General features: G+C 50.4%; 1 protein-coding gene across 2 annotated transcripts in view; it reads left to right on the plus strand.

Moving 5' to 3' along the window:
• Nucleotides 1-12,546: 12,546 nt before the first annotated feature.
• Nucleotides 12,547-20,499, plus strand: part of VANGL1 (VANGL planar cell polarity protein 1) — a 49,281-nt gene continuing 41,328 nt past the window's right edge. Inside the window, exon 1 of one of the 2 annotated variants that reach the window (XM_027622450.2) lies at nt 12,547-12,675. The gene's annotated coding sequence lies outside the window, so the exon portion shown is untranslated. Of the gene's footprint in view, nt 12,676-13,265; nt 13,609-20,499 lie in introns of those variants that run through there. The other variant, XM_027622459.2, reaches the window with a different exon arrangement.

Here is a 20,499-nt window from a genome sequence, read left to right on the forward strand (position 1 = left end):
AATCAGTCTTGTACCTGTGGCATTTCAGATTCTCTTACCTATTTCAAATATAAAAACAGAAAAGCAGACAAAGCAGAGACAAAGCGGAATGATTTCAAGAATTGTTACAAATCCCACACAATATAACCCACAGGAAAGAATTCTGCATCTATTTATTCATTATCTCTATACTTCTTTGTATAGCTGCCCAGGGTTATAAATTTCTCCTACAACCAAGAGAAACAAAGTTACAATCTCAGCTGAATGATCCTTTTCAAGATGCAGATTGAAGAGTTGACTGATTTTACTACCTGGTTGGAGATACGTCTGCACCCTCTTCCTTCATGGCCCTCGCTTACCTGTCTCATCGTCCACTTTGTCCGCACACCGTGTTGACACAGGTGGAGGTGATGAGCCGACAGGGGATGGTCCTACAAGATAAAGGGGCCTCACTCACCACCACAGGCTGGTGAGTTTCACATCCTCACACCTAGAGCCTCACCTCTCCTCCATGCCAGACTGAATGGAAAATGCCATGCAAACCCACTGCTCCAGAATGCATCTTCCCATTTAAACCAAGCTTCCACAACAGGCTTTTCTCTTTGTAAAATTTGACTCTTGGTTCAAAAGGTTCTTTTATATTCAGCCAGGGGAGTACCAGCACAGTAGCAACACCCTTCTAATGAATCCTCTGGAAACAAAGCCCTTTCCTTTCAGAATTGGCCATGGTTGAAACATGCATACACAGACACACGCACACACACACATTGTAAATTACGTTGGCATGCTATGTAGTTTGGCAATTGTCCACTTCTTCCTTCCGTGTTTATCCAGGGGAAGTCACAGATTACCTCCTCTTACCTTCACTTCTTCCTAGTTTCTCAGCTTCCCTGTCTGCCTTTCCGGGGACGGACCCAACACTTGGCTACCACGGGTAAGCCTGCACAGGCTCAGTTAGCAGCCTCATCCTTCTGCTGCTTTGCTGGTCTATACACAGCTCCAGGCTTCAGTGTCCAGGGTCAGCAAAACACTCCCCTGAAACCCTGAAACCCTCCCCCACTCCCCAGCCTCCTTGGTCCCTTGGTCCCTCCCCTCCTCTATCAGTGTTTCTTCAGGGTAGCCCGTGATCACCGAGGTGCTTGTTAGAATGTCAAACCCCAGGCCACATCCCAGACATACTGGATCTCTGGGGACAGACACAGCAGTCTGCAAGTTTGAAAGATGACCCTATGCACTGCAGAGTTTAAGAACCATGCCCTCCATCACTCTTGTCGATGCCTTCCTTGGACCAATGGAGGTGGTATCCTATTCCCTGCTGTGAATGACCTTGGAGTGAAGGCTCTCTTGCTCTCTTGACTCCCTGCTTGTGGGCCTCACCTCTTACCAGCATGACCTTTGCAAGGAGTTCCTTATTGGGGATAATATGCAGCCAGTTTACTTAAATCCCAGCATGCCCTGTTCCATGGCTGACTTCTACTCTTGCTTAATTTGACTTGACTCCTTTTGTTTCTCATTTAATAATTTATTCCACAAGTGCCCCCTCCCTCACCTCCATTTTAACAATTTGAAATGCTAACGGCACTGTTAAATTTCTCTCTTGGCTAAGCGAAGATTCCGCCTCATCAGGACATTCTCTGAGAGGCCACTAATCACAGACTGGTGGGTTTCAGGCCAAAGGACTACTGTCAATCATAGACCCGGAAGCCTGTACTGAACTGTGCAGCTGCAATGGGATGCACTTCCAGGCAGGGAGACAGCCCCCTTTAGGAAAGGCAGTCAGTTCTCTTCGGAAGTTGAGGTTTTCAGGTTTGAGCTGCAAAATGAACAGGGCCACTCAGCTGCTGGGCTGGCCAGGCTCCCGGAGAGCGAGTGTGGGCAGCTCACTCAGAGCGGCTCCAGGCAGCCCTGGGAAGCCCATCTTTTGCCCCCTGCTACTGAAGATCAGAACCCCATGTCCATCCAGGTGGGCCCCCAGTCCTGCCCTGCCCAGCTGTAACACCGCCTGCCTTTGTGGTTTCCCACCATCCTATATTCCCTGGCTTCCCCAAATAGACAACTGTTAGATGGACCCACACAAGGTATTAATAGTTTTCTGTGTTACTTCATCTTCTAAGTGTATCTGCATCTTCGTGGGATACCCAGAGAACCTTAGTATGTCAGACCTTAGATCATGTGGTCCGGCTTCTCCTCCATGGACAAAGAAATGGGATCGAAGATGGGGAATCACCTGTAGAAGCACACATAGTAGAGCCTGGGTAGGAGCTGTTAGAGCCCCACCCTCACTTCCAGAACCTTCTCTAAGCCCTCCTACAGCCATATCTAGATGGGCAGAAAAAGGAACAGTCTCCAAACACTGCCCTACCTCTCCTTGTCCATTGCTATCTCCAGACGAAACCCCTCCTCTGCATGCGGGACTCCCATGTCTGTCTGTCTGCTTGACAACTCCTCTTTGGCGTCCAGCCAAACCTGTTCAAAACTAACCCTCTCCAGAGTTCCTAGTTCAGTAACTGGCTCACCTGTCCTTGCAGTTGCTTGAGTCAGGACGACTCGGAGGGTCATCCTTGCTCCCTTTCTCATACTACATTCATCAGCACATTCACTTTCTATCCAGAACCAGATTTCTCACTGCCTGCACAGTTAGATCAAAGTCCCAGCCATCATTTCCTTGTATTGCAATGGTGTCCTAACCTGTCTTCCTGCATCTACACCTTTCCCCTCCCTGCAGTCTACACTCCATGCAGGACCCAGCATGGGGAGGGTGAGCCTATGCCTCTCCTCTCCTACAGGCCTCCCATGGCTCCCATCAGGTAAAGCTGTGGTTCTCGGCATTGGCCCAGGAGTCCTGTGTGACATGACGCCCCTTGGCCCCACTTCTCCCATGGCTCCCTGCTTCCTTACTCTGCTGCAGCCACCCGGGGCTCCCAAGTGTGAGGGCACACCTGCCCAGCATGCTGGGGACTCCAGACCTCTGTTCACTCTTCTCTATTCTGCCAACTTTCCCCCCAGATCTTGGGCACTCACTCCCTCACTTCCTCAGACCCTGTCCAAATCGCATGAGGAAAGAGGCCTTCTGACCACCCTGCAGAAAATTATAATAGTGACCCTTCCCCCAGGATCTCCATCCCCTTGTTTTATTGCTCCCTGAGGTACTTACTGGCATACTTTATATCTACTTATTTAGTTATCTTTTTATTGCCCTGCTCTAGAACATGAGTTCCATGATGGTGGAGAATTTGTTTGCTGCTGAATCTCCAGCATGTAGAGTGGTACCTACTATTAGTAGCTGCTCAATAAATATTCGGTGAATGGACAAATGGATGATTCTTGTGGCAAACGCTCGCGTGGGGCATTTTATGCACGCTATCTCATTTCATCCTCATGACAAACTGGAAGGTGGGTATCATTATCCTCCTTTTACCCATGAGGAAATGGACACTCAGGGAGTTAGGAACTAAAAACAAAAGGTTCACAGTGCTCATTGTTGGTAATTGGTAGAGTCAGAATTTGAACTCAGTTCTAATGGATTCAAAGCCTTTGCAATTAACATAAGATTGAACCAAAAGAATCGAACATATTACCCTTAGAAAGATTAGCCTTTTCACAAGACATGGGATGGAGAACACGGTACAGTATTGAATCACTGATGGTGGGACTGAATTCACTCTGGCATTAGACCCTCCCCAACCCCTCAAGCCATTCACGAAGGTGCCTCTACCCTGCCTCCGCTCACTCTGTCTGCAGCCCGGGGAGCCTCACCAAGACTCCCTCCACACAGCCAGCCTGGAAAAGGATTCCCAATATGAGCTGTCACTGCTACCGTGCTGGGCTAATTCTGTCTCATTTGTAGCTGGACACCTGCATCTCACCAAAACACTAGCACTGATTGATGAGGCACATCTCCAGCACTGTTCTGAAATTATAATAAAATTAGCAATTTAATTTTTGCCGGTCTCTCCTCCCCTTTGAGTACCCTCTTGAGTTGTCTCCCGCCTTTGCCGGGGCGCTCTCCTCCTTTCTTTCCTACTCACAGTCTTTCTTTCATTTCACATATGCAATGCAAACCCACATCTTTTCCCCCATCCTCAGCTTTGGACTGGCAGAACCCCAGGTGGAGAGAGGAGCTTTGTGGGAGTAGGAAGGGCATTGCAAGTTAGCGACACCTTGATGAGGTCCACAATGTCAGGGAAAGGAGGGGCATGCTTGAGAAGTGGCAGGTGGGAGAGTGTGTCTGCATGGTGGATGGGGGCGGGGAGAGCAGGCTGGGTGTTGGTGGATGGGGGCGGGGAGAGCAGGCTGGGTGTTGGTGGATGGAGGCAGGGAGAGCAGGCTGGGTGTTGGTGGATGGGGGCGGGGAGAGCAGGCTGGGTGTTGGTGGATGGGGGCTGGGCAGAGCAGGCTGGGTGTGCCGGCAGAGCGTAGCTGTGAAGGTCAGTGGGGCAGGCAGTCGAGGGCACAGGGCAAGGCATTGGCCTGGCCCCTGAATGCAGTGGAGATGCTCTCGTCACACCATCTCAATGGCCCTTCACCCTGGGTGGGGCAGTTCTTGGCCAGTGAGGTTTCAGAAAGCCACCCAGTTTTTGGTTGATTGTTGGATTCTTGCCTCTGACAGAGGTGTGAGTACCTGTGACCCTCACCCCCCTGGACGGTCTCAATGCCCCATGTGCTCTCACCTCCCAGGACCCTCAGCCTTTCTGCCTGCCCCATCCCAGTGAAGACCTCATACACTTTTGGCAGCCGGGGAGTCCCAGCACCATCACCTACCAATGGAGGACCATAATCTCTCCAAGAGCCCAGTTTCCCATGTGTAACATGGGAGACTCACCTCTTCCAGCTATTGAGAAAAGGAGTGAATCCGAGGATAAGAGAATGAGGCTTCCACTCAGGATGAAGAAAGCTGGAAAGAATGTTGTTCCCACCCTAACAATGAAGAAAAGCTGGATAAGCTACAGAATTATAACTTTTATGGAGCCCATGAGAAGTCTGACTTCACAAAGCCACTAAGTAAACCAAATTCCACAGAGGGACTGAAGGCAAAATGGGACCCACAGTGTCTCTCCTTTGGCAGAGTGTGGGAGACAGATGTGGCTGCCAAACAAATGAGTAAGAAGTCAACTAAAATGTTAACAAATTCTTGGAGGCCAAGGGAGGGTCAGCATGTCAGTTTAGAACAGCTGGGGGCCCTAGACACCAGGAGAACTGCTTCCATTGCGAGTTCTTCTTCATGACCCTCCACTGGGCGCTCCCAAGAAAGATTGGGGGCAGGGAAGGAGACTGACAGAGTCTCCTCTCTGACACAGGAGGGAAGAAGTTAGCAGATGGCTGAGGGGGATAGGCACAAAGCCCTGCTTGCTTCCCTGGCCCCTTTTCTCCACTGAAGCAAAAGCATTAAATCACTGAGGGAGGGATAGTCAACTCTCTAGATCCATGGCTTCTGGGAGAAGGTAGAAGAGCCTCTGCCAGGACATCGGCCAAGAACCGTTGTTGTGGGAAGAAGAGTAGAAGGAAAAACCCTCTATCCTAAGGGACAGCAAGAAACATCTTGGGTCCAGAATTCTACACTGATACCAAGAAGATGCCAACAAGGCTGGGGAAGAGTAGATCAATGGAATGCAGTAGCGAGAGCAGAAACAGACTCATGTGAATAGAGTCAACCATATCTGACAAAACACGAGAGCAATACAATGGAGCAAGATGGACTTTTCAAGGAATGGTGCTGGAACAACCGGACATTCACATGCCAAAAATGTTATTATTGACCTGAAAATGTAAAAATAATTATAGGTTCAGAACTTCAAGTCTTTTGCAATTAAAAGAAGGAATTTTATTATATCCTGGAATTTATGATTTATTTGTCTTTCAGATTCTCACCAAGGCGGGAAAGAAACACAAAGAACACTGCAAAGGAATTTTTTTTTTTTAAGGGAAAGGTAGAAAAAAAGAAAAGTGGTGAAGGATGGCGAGGGCAGTAATCGTTAGAGAAAGGGAGAGAGAATAAAGAAACAAGAAAAAGAAATCCATCTTAGAGATCTATGACCAGTGCAGCGAGAAATTCCTGACTGGGAGCCAGAGGCCTGAGTTTAGCCCCAGGCTCGTGAGCTTGGGAATGTCCCTTAACCCACCTGAGCTTTTGTAAAATATCCACTTTATAGTATTACCAGGAAAATACCATTAAATGAGATAAGAGATTAAAAATGACTATTACAATGCCTGATACATCATTTTAAAAAAACCAACAAATATTAATTTCTTCTCTCTGCCTGGTCATTTGTATGGTTCACAAATCAGCAAAGTTTCAGGAGAAACTTACAGAAAATAAAAAGGCAAGATGAACACAAACCCCGATCACTAAGGTGGATTAATGGTGATGTCCTACGGGGCCCAGACTTGGCCCTCCCCCTCTGCAGCACCCATGAAGACCGCTTACGACACAGGGGGAGGTGGCTCTGAGTGTGGGCCAGAAGCTGGGGGCCTTCTGTTCATGCCTGTGGGAGCTCCACAGCCCCGAAGGCTCTGAGCCCAAGCCTGCAGGACCGGAGGCTGGTCCGCCCTCAGGAAGTCAGGCCACCTGGTGTTCGTCCAAGTAATTAGCTTAACACGGTATGCAGGGTGTTACTCAAGTGTTTCTCATAAATAGGTAATGAATTACTGATGATGACTCCCTAGATTAAAAACAACACCGAAGAAGAAACTTCCAGGCCCCAGAAGGTATTATTAGCCAGTTCAGCCCTGCCCATGACGGGCCCTGAGTGTGATCCTCTGCACTGCCCAGACAAGTGGGATCTCCTTGGGAACACCTAGAAGTGCCCAGGCCATGTGCGCTGACTGGTGTCTTCATCAGGCTCTCTGCCCCCGGCGCTCTCCTTCCACTGATAACAAAGCCGCAGAAGCGCAGGGGCTGACTGCAGGCTTGGCAGGATCCTGCTCCTGAGATCTGAGCCCTACCTGACGTTTCATTCCCTCCCAGCCCCCAAGGTAATGATAGCTGTAGGGCCTGGGTGTGGGCCTGCCTGCCCGGACCTGCAGAGCAGCGTGGGCACGGGGGCCTGGCCTCACTGCAGAGCCAGGAGTGCACTTGGTCCGTGGCCACAACTGCTTGGTTAGGCTCCCGTGGGCCCGGTGGCTTCACACAGAGCACGTCTGCTTTCTGGTCCTCCGCAGACTCCACTCCCAAACCCAACAAAGCTATGGGCTAGAAAATCCCACTGTTTTCAATGGCTTTTTCAAGTTACCACTGGACATCCTTCCCTCACCTCAAACTCAACTCCTCAAAGATGACAGTTCTTAGACACAGAAGAGACTTTAGAGAGCACTACGTCTGGGGTCCCCCGAAGGCCTGCAGGGTATGTGAGCCCATTCAAATTGTTTGAAAAACTGGGGAACGTGCATTCTTCTGTGGTTTCCATCCCAGTGGCAATCAGAGTCTCAAAGGCCCCTGGGAAGCCATCCATACTTCGTCTCCCAGCTTCCCAGGTTCAGTTGGAGCTTCCTGCCTCCTACTTCGTGGAGAATACCCGGATGCCCTTGACCTCTGACACCCACCCTGTGCGCTCACCTCTGTCTCCACCTGTGCAAGACTTGTCCTTCCACCTGTCTTCCAGGTTAGCTTTTCTTTCTGAAATTTCAAAATCTAAGATATCTTCTCCTGGGTCTATAAACAGGCTTGAGGGCTTCCTCTGTCGAAACAGCACAAAAGGGGCACCTGCTCACCTCTGCCTGTCCCTGTCTTATCTCTCTGCCTCTCAGTCTGCATTTCTCCACCCGCTTCTTGCTCCTTTATCTACTGCATTGCCAACTCATCTCCAGAAACTGTATGCAGCCAGTCTCCTCCCAGTACTAAACCCACACCACCAGAAAGCAGGATAGCTTCCGGATTAAAGATGGGGTATCTGTGGTCAGCCAGTCTGGGTTCAGAGCCCGGCCTCACCTCTTAGCTGCTGTGTGATCTTCCGCAACTTATGCCACTTTCCTGTGCCTGAGTCTTCTTCTCCGTAAAATGCAGATGATATAATACCTAAACGGTGAAGAATAAATAAGACCTGTAATATACAAAGTTCTATTACTGTTTACACCTACACATCCCCACGGCACCGACATTCAACATGCCTAAAACGGACCTTCCCTTCCCTCCTTGAATTTCTTCCTCCGGGTTCCCCACCTGCCTAGGATGGTGGCATCTGTCATTCGGGTTCCCTGTGTCTCACCAGCCCCTGACTGGGTCTTCCTGCCTTCACTCCTTCCTCCGAAAATCACGCTGCATGCCTCAAACCACCTCATCTTACTCCCAATTACCTACCAGATAAAGTCCAAACTTCCTGGTTCACCACGTAAAGCCTTCAGAACCATGGCCTCTGCCCCCTCTCTCAAGCTGTGTCCACCCCTCTCCCACCCACCCCAGCCCTGCTTCTTCCCTTAGGCACGCCCCTTCCCACACTGCTTGCAGGTGCATGCCGCTCCAACATCCGGCCCTTCCCGTCCTTGCCCCATGACACCACCGGCACCGGAGTACCTCCAGATCTGCAGTCCCACACTGCGCCCTCCCTGCCCTGCTCTCCACCAGCTCGTCAGCGCTGTATGCTGCCATCTGATACGACCTCCTGGACATGCTCTGTCACACTTCTGTGCCTTTGCCCAGAACGTTTCCTCCCTCTTTACCGACCAAGTACTCATCCTCCAACTTCTGCTCCCAGGGTCACGGCCAGGGGAAGCCATGCTGCTTCTGCAGGCTGAGCTGGCTCTTCTTTCTGTACACCCACAGTTCCCATCCCGTGTCTGGGTCCATCACAGGGCTCTCGTATTGGCTGCAAGGCTGTAAGTAGCAGCCTCGTCCAGCAGCCTGAGCTCCTGCAGGAGAGTGAGGTGCACACACACACATCCCTTATCTCCTGTCCTACTTTGTTTCCTCCTTAGGGCTTGTTACCATCTGCCCCCAGTACACATGGTGCTCATTTGTCCCTCTCTCTCTCCCCTCTAGAATATACACTTTGGGAGGGCGGAAGCTTTTGTCTGCCTAGAATAGTGACCAGCACATAGTAAGTACTCAGGAAATATTTGTTGTGTTATCTGTGTATCCCTGGTAGTTCATACATTGCCTGGCTTGTAGTAGGTACCAAGTGCATGTTTTTGAGTGAATGGACGGGTGAATGAGTGCTTTATCGTGTTGCTAGCCTGTTTAAAAAAGTTCAAACACTAGAGTTGGACTCAAAATTCTCTACCTTCTAATCGGGCCACTCCGTTTTGAATGCTCTGTGTCTTAGTGTGAGTGCTTATCTCGAGCCTAACTGCTCTTCCACTGCCCTTGACCATATCTCAGACACTGGTCTCCCCACACCCCTACCCATACTCCAAACAGAAATACTATTTACCCATTTATTCAACTCATATTTATTAAGCACTTGAGATAAACCAATCTCTGTTCCAGCCATGCCATCTATCTCTGTTCATTCTACTTCTTTCTTTCCTCAAGGTAAGGACAAGTTGACCATGACTGACCATCCAGGCCCCTGTGACTCTCTCCTTCAACACTAATGACCCACATTTTAGCACCCCATCACTGGCATTATTAACCTAAATAATATGTGGCTTTTACATATGTGGCCTTCACAGAACATTTCCCTTTAAAGAATCAGCACTTTATAACATTTCAAACATTTTGGATGGAAATCCTTCTAATTTTTTTTTCCAATTTTTCCTGTCTTCTTAGAGTACTATATACCGAATATCCACGTAACCTTTATAACTCACACTCATTGCTATTATTCTGTGATGTGACAGTGTGCCAAGAGAGGTAACTGGCATTTAGGAATTGAACAAGCTTCCCTTTGCAGGCCCTGGGGTCTCCTGAGGTCACCTTCTGCTCTCTGTTGTTAAGTGTCTAATCAACCGTGGGTTTAGAAATCAGATGATGAAGTTTATTAGAATGGTTTGTAAACAAAGTGTAAACAGCATCTAAGTGAGGGTGTGAGAGATTCTCCTACCTATAAAGTCTGTCCACTTCAAAGCATGGAATTTGTACAGTCTATTTTGTTGATTAGAGGCCTTGCTCATGTAACTGCTGTTTTTCAGGTATATTCAGAATCCTTAAGGTTGGGTAAGTGACATCTTAAAAAGTGTGTCTTTAGTGCATTTAACATTTTGCATATTTTCTCCTATTGTTAACTATCTTTATGTGCGTGTCATAACTTTTCAATTAGATTGTTCCCTGAGTAGATTATTAACTTCCCAAAGGCAAGTGGTATTTTATAGTCATTCATTCATTTGCTAGGCTTTTTTTTTTTTTTAAGCAACTACTATGTGGAAAGATCTTTGATGGAAAAAAGATAAATAAGATGTGGTAGTTACACATTATTGGGCAGTGCGATAACCAATACAAGGTAAGAAGGTGAGTATAGAAACCCAGAGTGCTGTGTGAATTCAAATAGGGGAGAGGAATGTTTTCTGCTTGTGAGAACCAGGGAAGGCTTTGGGAAGAGATGGCATTTGAGTCGGATGTTGTCAGACAGGGAGAATTTTAGTGAGTAGCATTCTACGCATGAGAATGGGCAGGAAGGGAGAAATACACGCGTGAATTTGTGAAACATACATAGTCATGCTGGAGTCTTGAGAGCACCCAACACAGTACTGCACTTCCCTAGTTGAGTTTGGAACAGATGGAGAAGTGAAACAATGGAGTGGCAGATGGAACCCACAATTTTACCTTCATTACTAATTCAGGTTATGCTGGAGAACTCAACTTTAGGCAAGAGCTAAATAAGCCTGACCCACTTGCTGATAGAAAATGGGAGCCAGGGCAGGTCTCCAGGTTATACAGACCATCCTTTAGCTCCTGACAAGTTTTCTAGCTCTTACCTTTTACACTTGGATACTTGAGGTTGTCAAATGAAAACACAGAGTAGATGGCCTTTAAATGTGAATTTATTGTCTTAAAATAGAGTTTATTTTGCACTACCCCCTTTCCCACAAAAGCACATGGTAAGGTAGCTAGATTTCATAAACTATACTGAATTATAGTCACTTCCCATCAAGATTTAGTGAGGATCTGTGTATTTCATGGGGGTTACTCAGGAGCATCATAACCAGGAATGGAAATCCCTGGCCTGTTGTAACCTTGAAGGATCCACATTTTCAAGATGAAAGACACACGTTTTTATGAAGCTCTGTATTTCTGCACCTGAGCACGACGGATAGACCACTGGCTTTACCCTTAGGAAGCTGGCTGCCGAGTCAGCAGCACCTGGCCTCTGGAGACAGGTAACAGGTGGGTGAGGGGTGGGCAGGTGTCCTGGGTTGCCAAGGGTGAGCAGTGAAACCTGGTGGTAGGCTGGGGGTGGGGGTCAAGGTTGGCACATTGAACATGTGATGTCCTCTGAAGAAGTGCGATATATGGGAGAGGCCGTGGGGACTACAGGCATGCGAGAGAGAGGTGGTGAGGGGACAGTGACAGCTTTGGGGGCTAAAGTTCCCTAACTGAGGCTAGCTCAGGGTGGGCGTGTGTTTCCCTGCACCAGCTGCCCACAGTACTTGGTTAGACATGTCTCTACAAGAGAGCTCATCATGTAAGCAGCTTTGGGTTCCAGCCAGATTCCAGACTCTCCACAGAGATCTCTAGCCCTACCCACACAAGACAACTAAGTAAGAAGAATGCAAATATTCAGAGAAACAGTTGACAACTGTTCAGTGCCTATTGGGCACCAGCCACTGTCCATAATCTTCACCATGATCCTGCAAGTTTGCCATTCTCATCCTCTCACTTTTTGGACAGGGAAACAGAGACTCAGAGATGGAAGCCGACCTGAGTGAATCAGGACTGAAACCTGGGGCTGCCTGCCCGCCTTCAGAGGTGTGCTCTTCCAGCAGTTTCCAGAAAAACGGGGGCGGCGGGGGGAGCGGCGGCAGTGATGGCTCTCTTAGAGGAGGACAAGGGAGAGGGTTGGCTGTGGGGGGTCTAGGTGCGTGTGGTTATTTGTGGGGTCATTTACCGGGCTGTTTGTGAGTTTAAGTGTGAGTAATGCACATTGGTTGAGGTGTGGGTGTATATGGATATTTGTAGTTCAGGTCTTGGAATGTGTGTATATGTGTGTGTGTGTGTGTGTGTGTGTGTGTGGAGGGGGGTTAGTCCCTGGGCCGAATGAATGTATGTGGGTCTCTAGTGAGGGCAAACAGGCTTGGATTTTGTGTATGATTGTGAGTGTGTGTGTGTGCGCGCGCGCGCTTGAGGGTACAAGTATGTTGGTGTGCAGGGCGGGTCAATCCGGGCCATGTGTTAACTATGTGTGAATGAGTGTGTGTGTGTGTGTGTGTGTGTGCGTGTGTGTGTGCGAGGTCAGTCCCTGGGGTCTGTGTGTGCATGAATGTGCACCAGCGGGTGTGACTGTGAGCGTGCCGCGGGTGTGGAGAGACGGGGGGCCTGGTGGGGGCGGAGGGGGGCGGGGAGACGCCGGCCGGCCCCGCCCTCCGCTGCAGGTAGGCCGGGCCCGCGGCGGGGCCGGCAGCGCTCGCTGCTCTTGGCTCGCGGCCGCGCCGGGCTCGCAGGGCTGGGCTCGGGCTGCGGGGCGGCGCCGGGACAGGAAGCGGAAAGCGGCAGTGCAGCGGCGGCGGCGGCGGGGCTCTGCCTCTGAGGAGAGCCCAGCGCAGGCCGCAGAGCCGGGGCCGCTGTGAGCCGAGAGCGCGGGCCGCGGAGCCCGCACGGCCGGCGCAGAGGTGAGTCCCGCGAGAGGCCGGGCGCGGGGTGCATACCTCCTGCGGAGAGACGCCCCCGCAGCGGAGCCCCCGTGCCCCCACCCTGGACTGGGACCCCGGGTCCCCGCCCTCCTCGCCTCCAGCCGGGAGCCTGCTCCCCGCCTACGCCCCGCACCCCGATCGTGCCTCCCGGGATCCCACTCCTCTCCCAAGCCCGCGAGGTGCACCCCTCTTGCCCCGGCCCCTGCCCCGCGTTCGCTGCTGCGCCCCACTCCCCGGGCACTCCCTCCCCACGCCTCGGACGCCGCCTTTGCCCTTTCCGCACTTTGGGGTGCGCCCCGGGGTGCGCGTTCCGGCCGGCCGGCGGGGAGGGGCCGACGTTCCCGGGGCACCCGGGTGGCCTTACCGGCCCTGCGGACGGGGGCCGGGCCACCCTCTGCTCCCCGGGAACCGGGCGCGCACCGCGGTTCCCACTCCACCGCGGGGCTCGACCCGGTAACCGCCAGCCTCCGGAGCCGCCCGGCCCTGGGCCAGAAACCGGCACAGAGCCGGCCTGTGTTCACACCTCGCTTACAAAATTGAGCCGGCCCGGCAGGCCTTGGGGGGGAGAGTCCGGTTGCGCCCGGGAGAGCGCAACAGGCAGGTAGGAGTTTACTTTCAAAAAACGCCGGGGTGGAGCAGAAGGCGTCCGGCAAGTCTCTGCCCGAGGTGTCCCAGTTGGAGGAAATCACCGCGCCGGGGCAGCCTTCGCCACGGGCAGGATCTCATTTCCTCCTGCAGTCTTTGAACTGTCCCAAGCAACGCGCCCAGAGAAGTGTGAAGCTTTATAAAAATTTAAACGCGTCGCCGGTGGAGGCAGGCGTGGGGCGGAGCCGTGGCCTGGCGGCCCGGAGATGAGCTGGTGAGCCTCGGAGCTGAGAAATCTCTTGCTCGGTTTTCACATCTTCAAACCAGGTATAATGGCCCAGCCGAGAAGGTGGTGTGAGCCCGTTTAGCTCCTCGTTAAGCGATGTCAGAGCGCTTTATTGTGATGATTGTGTGGCTGTCGCGTGCATTTTGTTAAACCCTTGGACCGGTCTGTGGTTGGAAATGCATGTATTATTAGACCTTTATGCCAAAAGCTAGCAAGCTGTAAAGAATCTGGCATTTTCTCTGATATGTTTATAAATTTTACAGAGTTGCTGGAAAATATTATAGCTTGTGTCACCCATCAACAATGCTAATTAGCATTCTTCTTCCTGGGGGTGGGTTGTTTGAGTACACAGCTCCTAAGCTTTTTCAGTGATATGGCAGAAACTGTCTAAAACCAGGGAGAAGTAATTAGTCATTTTATGTAACCACTAATTAGAGTTTTTATAGTTGAATTAAATTAGTGTGATATAGCTGGGGCTTTGATTTCTGGGAGGAAACTGTTTTATTCTGCAGTTCAGAGAAATAACACTCTTCACCAACCCATGGGCATTTAGCATTCCCAAACATTGGTGTCTCTCAGGGTAATTTGTGAAACATCGAGTGTGAAGTTTTCACTGTTACAGCCTTGGCAGTGTGACTTGGTTGCAACTTAATTTGTAAGTAAAATGGGAGAAGAATTTGGAGAATGGCATATTTGTAAGGACAGCTTGCCATGCAGGACATTTTTATTGTCTTAGGTGTTTGAGCAAAGGGACAGAACCATAAAGGAAAGTTTCCATACAAGCCCCGATTCCGTGTCACCCCAGTCTGCTGAAGAATAAACAGGTGTTGAGTGAGAAAGGTGTTCTTCCCTCCATCCCTCTAGCGCACACAAACACACACCCTGTTTGTTACCCCAGACCTCACATCACATGCATGCTTATCACATTGTATTTTAATAGGCAGTGTCTACCTTTGGGCTGAGAACTCCCTACAACTGTTTCAGATTCTTCTCTCCCAGACTCCCCACAATGCTTGGGCCACTGAGCCTGTGAGCCGAAGGTGAAATTGCAAAATTCTTTGTGGGTTACACGTGGTTTGGGACAATTTGTGATTGTTGCCTCCCCTCCGATGTGTAAGTAAACAGTTCTGGTAATTGCTACATTGCTCTCCATTTTCCATAGTTTCAAGCCCTGGTTCCTTCACTTACTGTGACCTTGCTTTCCTTAAGTGTAACTTGACGTGAATACTTGTTATCCCTTATATGGCTTGTTCTGAGGATGAAGTGAGCTATTACATGCAAATGATTTAAACAGCCCACAACACATAGGAAGCACACGATGAACTGTAGTCTGTTTTATTATTAGTGCCATGCTCTCTCTCTTTAAGTGAATTAGCTGTGGCTAGGGGACTAGCTGTGTAACGGGCATGAGATGTGGGCATCGTGCTATGCCATTTTCCAGAAGGTGGACAAGACAGGTTTAAGTGGACTTGGGCCTGGACCATGTTTTTGCTAGTGGCTTTGGTCTCGCCTGAAGCTTGATGAAAAGGTGCGTGCTGCTCTCCCCATCGGGGTCTTTCTGAATCCCATTTATTGGACAGCGATCATTGGACTTGGCACCATGGGATTTACAGAGGAGGTAGTACTTGTAAAATCGATTTTTTGAAGCTTAAAAATCTAGCAGGGGATAAGGGGGTCACTTGAAAACAGATCTCCATCACAGAACCCCAGACATGTTAACCATTCACAGCTCTTCAGAAATCTATACCCAGCTGCTGGGGGGTGTTTCAGAGGTAATTAGGGCCTGGAGCCAAGAGCAGTTATTCTAGGAAGGCAAGTTGAAATCATTGGCGAAACAGGTAAAATGAGGTTGACCTTTTATTTGCTTGTGTACAGTGGCCCAGGATCATTCACTTATAAGAGGTCTATTGTAATGCAAGTATCATTGGGTTTGTCACAAATGCCACAAGCCCTCTGATCCCCACATCGTGGCCAACCTGGTTGATGTTTTATGGTGTATAGACCCCGAGTTCCGCAAAATGTTTTGCAAAGCTTGCCATCCTTCTTCCCACCCTCCCTTATAACCCCAGGGTCCTCCAAATAAATGCAATAAAACACAGTTTTTTTCTGATCTGTCTGATATTCACTTCCAATCTGGGACTAGTAAAAGGAGGCCCAAGGAACAGAATGGAAATCACTAGATTAGCTACAGTTAATGGTACTCATTCAGGGTAGAGTAGCACTGACCAAACAATGTATGTTAAGTGTAATGCAAGGGACACGGAGGTGTTGTGCTATACCAAGATAGTCTTCCTAACTGGAGGAATTTTACTTTACTGATAAATAATAGTGCCTAACCGTTGTGCCTTCTGTGTGCGAGGCACTGTTCTAAATGACTGTGAATTTTCTCATTTGATACCCACCACGAGCCGATAAGGAAAACAGAATTCTGTTGTTAGAGTTAGGGAGACGGTACAGCAAATTTAAGTAACTTGATTTGAGGTTATACAGCTGATACATACCAGAGCCAGGATTTGAAGGGTGACAGCATTAACTCCAGAACTTGTGTTCATTGCTTCTCCTCTGTCGAAGAAGAGCTGACCTCGAACAGAATTATTTCAGTTTACATGTTCCCCTTGAGTGCCATGTAACCAAAAAGGGGTACCTTGAGAAAAATGTACACTGCAACACATAATAAAGATAATAATTAGTGGGGAAAAATAATTAATGTAGTAAACCCTTTAGCATTGTATGTATGATAAACAGTAACATGCACAGTCTACATAAGCACGACTGTACCATAAACTTCTTTCCCTTGGAAATGCCTCCACTGCGGAAGGAGCAGAACGAACGGCTCTGAACGAACGGCTCTTTAAATGCAGTGTGCGTCTCTCTACCCCTCGCGAGGTAACTTTCTACCTTCCAAACCAGAGTTCCCTTAATTACTTAATAGCTGTCGGCAGAGCCGTTGATGCTTTTATAATTTCCTTTTCGTCAAGGTTAACTTAATGTTTACCACTGTCATTACCATAGCATGTTATTTCCCCCATATGATTTTCCGAACACTGTGTTTTTCTTTTAAGTAGTAGTCAGGTCTGTTTTATGTGGGTGAACTTAACTCTGGGGAAAGATTCTCTTTGAGGCCACTGATCTTCGCTTTAAGAAAGTGTGGCAAACGGGGTTCCCTCTCACCTTTTTGCCTGGGGCCCCCAGAATTGAAGATGCTGCCATGCAGGCAAAAGCGCACCTGTCTCAGCACTGCCCTCTTGGCCTTTGGGAGATGTGAATTGACCAGCTCCGGCCCCATCCTGGCGTTTGCCCCCAGCTTCCCCCCAAGCAGGGCCTGTAGCTGCTAATACACCAGGTGCTGCAGGGGTGAATGGCAGGAAGGCAGGGGGAGGCGGCTGGGCAGGGTGCCCTGGGCAGCAGCCGAACTGAGACTGCTGCTGACTTTTACTTAGTGTGTCTGGAATAGAAACTTTGCTGCTGAGTGAGACTGTCATGTGAGCCGAAAGCCGGTGGTTCTGACATCGCTCCTAACCTCATCTCTGCGTCACTGTCCTCTCCTGGTGAACTGAGAATGGAAGATGGGCAGCCTCTAAGGTTCCCTCCGCAGCGGATATGTGGCCTCCCCAGCCTGAGGTCTGCCACAGAACCCCTTCCTTGGCCCACGTTTATTGGGTGCCTGTTAACATTCTAGGAGCCGGACAGACCGCACTGAACGTGGTCCCTGCCCTCTGGGAGCTGACCGTCTCTCTGGGAGCCAGACGTGAAGTCATCACGCCCCTGTGGAACTGGAAATCGTGCTCTAAAGGAAAAGTGCAGGGTGCTGTGAAGGGGCCTCCCGCAGACTGGAGGATCCGGAAGGGCCTCTTGAAAGAAGCAGGATTTAGTTGAGACGGATGGGTACGAGTTGGACTAAAGAGGGCATGTGGGCAGGATCGTCATTATACTGGGCTCTGCGGCTACAAAGCGCCCGGTGCCTCGAAGGGCCTGGCACCCGAGAAGGAGAGTACAGTTGGCCAGGTGGGCAGGGCCCTGCGGACCAAATGGAGGATTTTGTGTTTTATTCCAACTGTCGTGGGACACCATGGAAGGGTTTTAAGCAGAGAAGTGACATTCACATTGTGATATGGAAGATCACCCTGGAAGCTGCCCAGCTGCCCGGTGTGGGTCATCTCCGGAGTTAGGATGAGAGAGGAGGCCAAGTTCCAGATTCCAGGATCCATATTTACACCTTTATATGAACTGTCCCGTTCAGGCCAGTGCACCAGCCTATCTATCTATCAGCCCGGGGAACCTGATTCCTTTTCATTGCTTTATTATCTTCCTGATAAGGCATCCCTCTGACCTTATTTGAGTTCTGCTAATTTCTTGTGCATACAGCCAACTGTCTCATCAACATATCATTGCAGTGATAAGCTTCACGATGGGGGCTTCTGTTAACTCTTTCCACGCTCTTTCATTGGCCCTTAAAATGAGCCCTCTCTGGATTTTGCCAGTTGGCTTCCCGTTGCTCATGCTGAATCCTTCCTCGGATCCCCGTCAGGAGTTGACAGCATGACTTAGGGGAAGGAGCCTGAGCTCGGCCTAGACCGGAGACCGGATTCCACGGGGAAACCTGCAGGCTTTGTAATAGGTTAGCCCTCTGTCCAGGGAGCCTAGGGGAGGTGGGTGGCTGAGCACCAGGAGAGTGAGGGGAGGCCCCTGAGGACAGATGACACTTAGTGGCAGTGGGATGTGTGGGAATCACGGGAGAGAGAGAGAGAATCAGAAATGGCACGGGGCTGCGTGGACTGGTTTGATGGGATGACTATACCCCCCTGGCAGAGGACACTGGAAAGATAGTCCAGGACTCCAGAAAGCACTCATGGGGATGTTGATAATCCCAGGGGGAACAAGAGGCAGCTGGGTGGGAGATGCGCACTGGGGATTTATTTCAGTATTCGTTGAGTACCTATTACGTGCAGAATATCCTACGGTAGGTAAACGGTAGCTCCCGTCTCCAAGGGGCTTATGCTGGAGTAAATCCATGGATGGGATGGAGAAGAAACAACGGGCGAGTTTTGAGCCCTAAGGGATAACTTGATGGGGGAGAGGGAGGGAGTGTTGGGAGCTACTGCTCTCAGTTGGGAGATACTCACTGACAGTGGTAGCATCAGCGCTGTCCTGTCTAGAGGATGGCTGGCAGCGGAAAGCTCTGGGAAGACAGGGCGCCGTGTGCGTTCCCTTGTCACTGCTGTGTCCCAGCATTGCTTGGCGTGCTCTCCTTTGGCTGCTTGCTAAATACAGAGAGAGATGAATGCAGAGATGAGATCAGAAGGTCTAGGGAAAGGAGGACAAGGGTGTGACCTTTGGATTTGGCCCACTTAGAGCTGTTTCAGCGGAGTGTTGAGAGAGAACTGGGGTGACCGTTGAGAGGGAGGGGATGGCAGCATATACAGACCACCCCTTTGAGGAATACAAGGTAGGACTTGTGGGAGAACCCGCACCTGGGTGCTGGTAGAGCCTCTCCCCAGAGGGCACTTGGGAGCCCGTGATTTCCTTTGAGGGGACGTGTCTGGGGTTGTTTTAATGGATGGCCAGAGATTTTAATGAGGACTTGGAATGATGTCCTCTTGCAGAGGGGGAAGGGGAATGTAGCCTGGGTTACCATGTGCCTTATGTAGGGAGCCTGGTTTATTGCTCTCACTGACCTAGGAAGAGCTCATGTTAAATGGCCTCATTTTATGGGGGGCGGGGCAACAGTGGCTCAGCAATGTCGCAACCACGAAGCATGAATAGCACCAGGCCAGGTCTGCAGGGCCTGGGTCATCTGCCTCTGAGACACCCCAGCAGCATTTAGCCAGAATTAGCTGGAAGTGGGGCCGGGAAGGGGGATGATGGGAGAGCCGGACCAAGGGCCTTTAGGGAAAGAGGCTCATGCTGGGCAGGTGTGGGGATCTTGGCTCACCTCCTGATGTAGGTGTCAGCCAGGTACAAAACAGATGAACAAGCAGCAAAGCCCAGAGCAGAAAGGCGATGAGAATCGAGGGCGCTGGCAACTTGCTGAAATTGCTGGTTGAAAACGGTGGGGGTGGAGTTGGGATCAAAGAGGATGAGTGGCTCTTGCAGTCTTCTAGGAAAGTGGAAGTGGTCCAGGAGCAAAACTCAGCATTCTGAAAAAAATGCCACCACATTGGTTTGCACAGTCAGCCCACAGACTAGGGGCTTCATTTGCATTTCCAGGCGGGAAACTGCCTTGCTTGGTTGCATGGCTAGTGAGCAACCCCGGGGGCTGAGATACGCCCCGTGCTGTCTGCAGATGGGCTGCAGGAGCAGGGCCAGTGGGGCCCCAGCTCTGCCCCTGCTCCTGTCCAAGGTTTCCTCTTGCTGAGAACGACGAGGAGGGACATCAGCTTTCAGAGCCTGAACGGGGAGTCCTGTAGCCACAACTCTCACTTACCCGCTGCCCCTGGCGCCCAGGCTGGGCTCGCCTGCAGCCGGAGCCCCCTTGTTTCTCCCAGCAGCCCTGGGACTCACACTTTACAGTGCAGGTTTTCAGAGCACTAGTAATCTGACCAAGGTTACATAACCAAATACGTGGGGAAAACCGGGGATTGGAACCCAGCTTCAGATCCTGTCTGTGTTTCCCTTCTCAGATCAACCCTGTGATTTATCCCAGTTTGACAGATGAGGAGTCTGAGGCTGCAGGAGGCAAGTGGCTTCTCCTGGGTTGTATCAGACGGCGAAGCGTTCTGGCTAGACCCCACTGCTCGCCTGGGGCTCTTGATGCAGAGGAGGAAGGGAACCATGAGTCACGAAACCCAGGACAAGGGAGGCTAGCTCCCGTGGTCACAGCGCCTGGAAGCGACTGCACCTCACTTCCAGGCAGAATGAACGCTAAGGGCAAAGGCCTCTTAAGTGGTATTTGAGGCCGGGAGCTGTGTTGGTGCATGGAGGTGACCAGGAGA

This window comes from Zalophus californianus, chromosome 4, assembly GCF_009762305.2.
Source record: "Zalophus californianus isolate mZalCal1 chromosome 4, mZalCal1.pri.v2, whole genome shotgun sequence".
NCBI lineage: Eukaryota > Metazoa > Chordata > Mammalia > Carnivora > Otariidae > Zalophus > Zalophus californianus.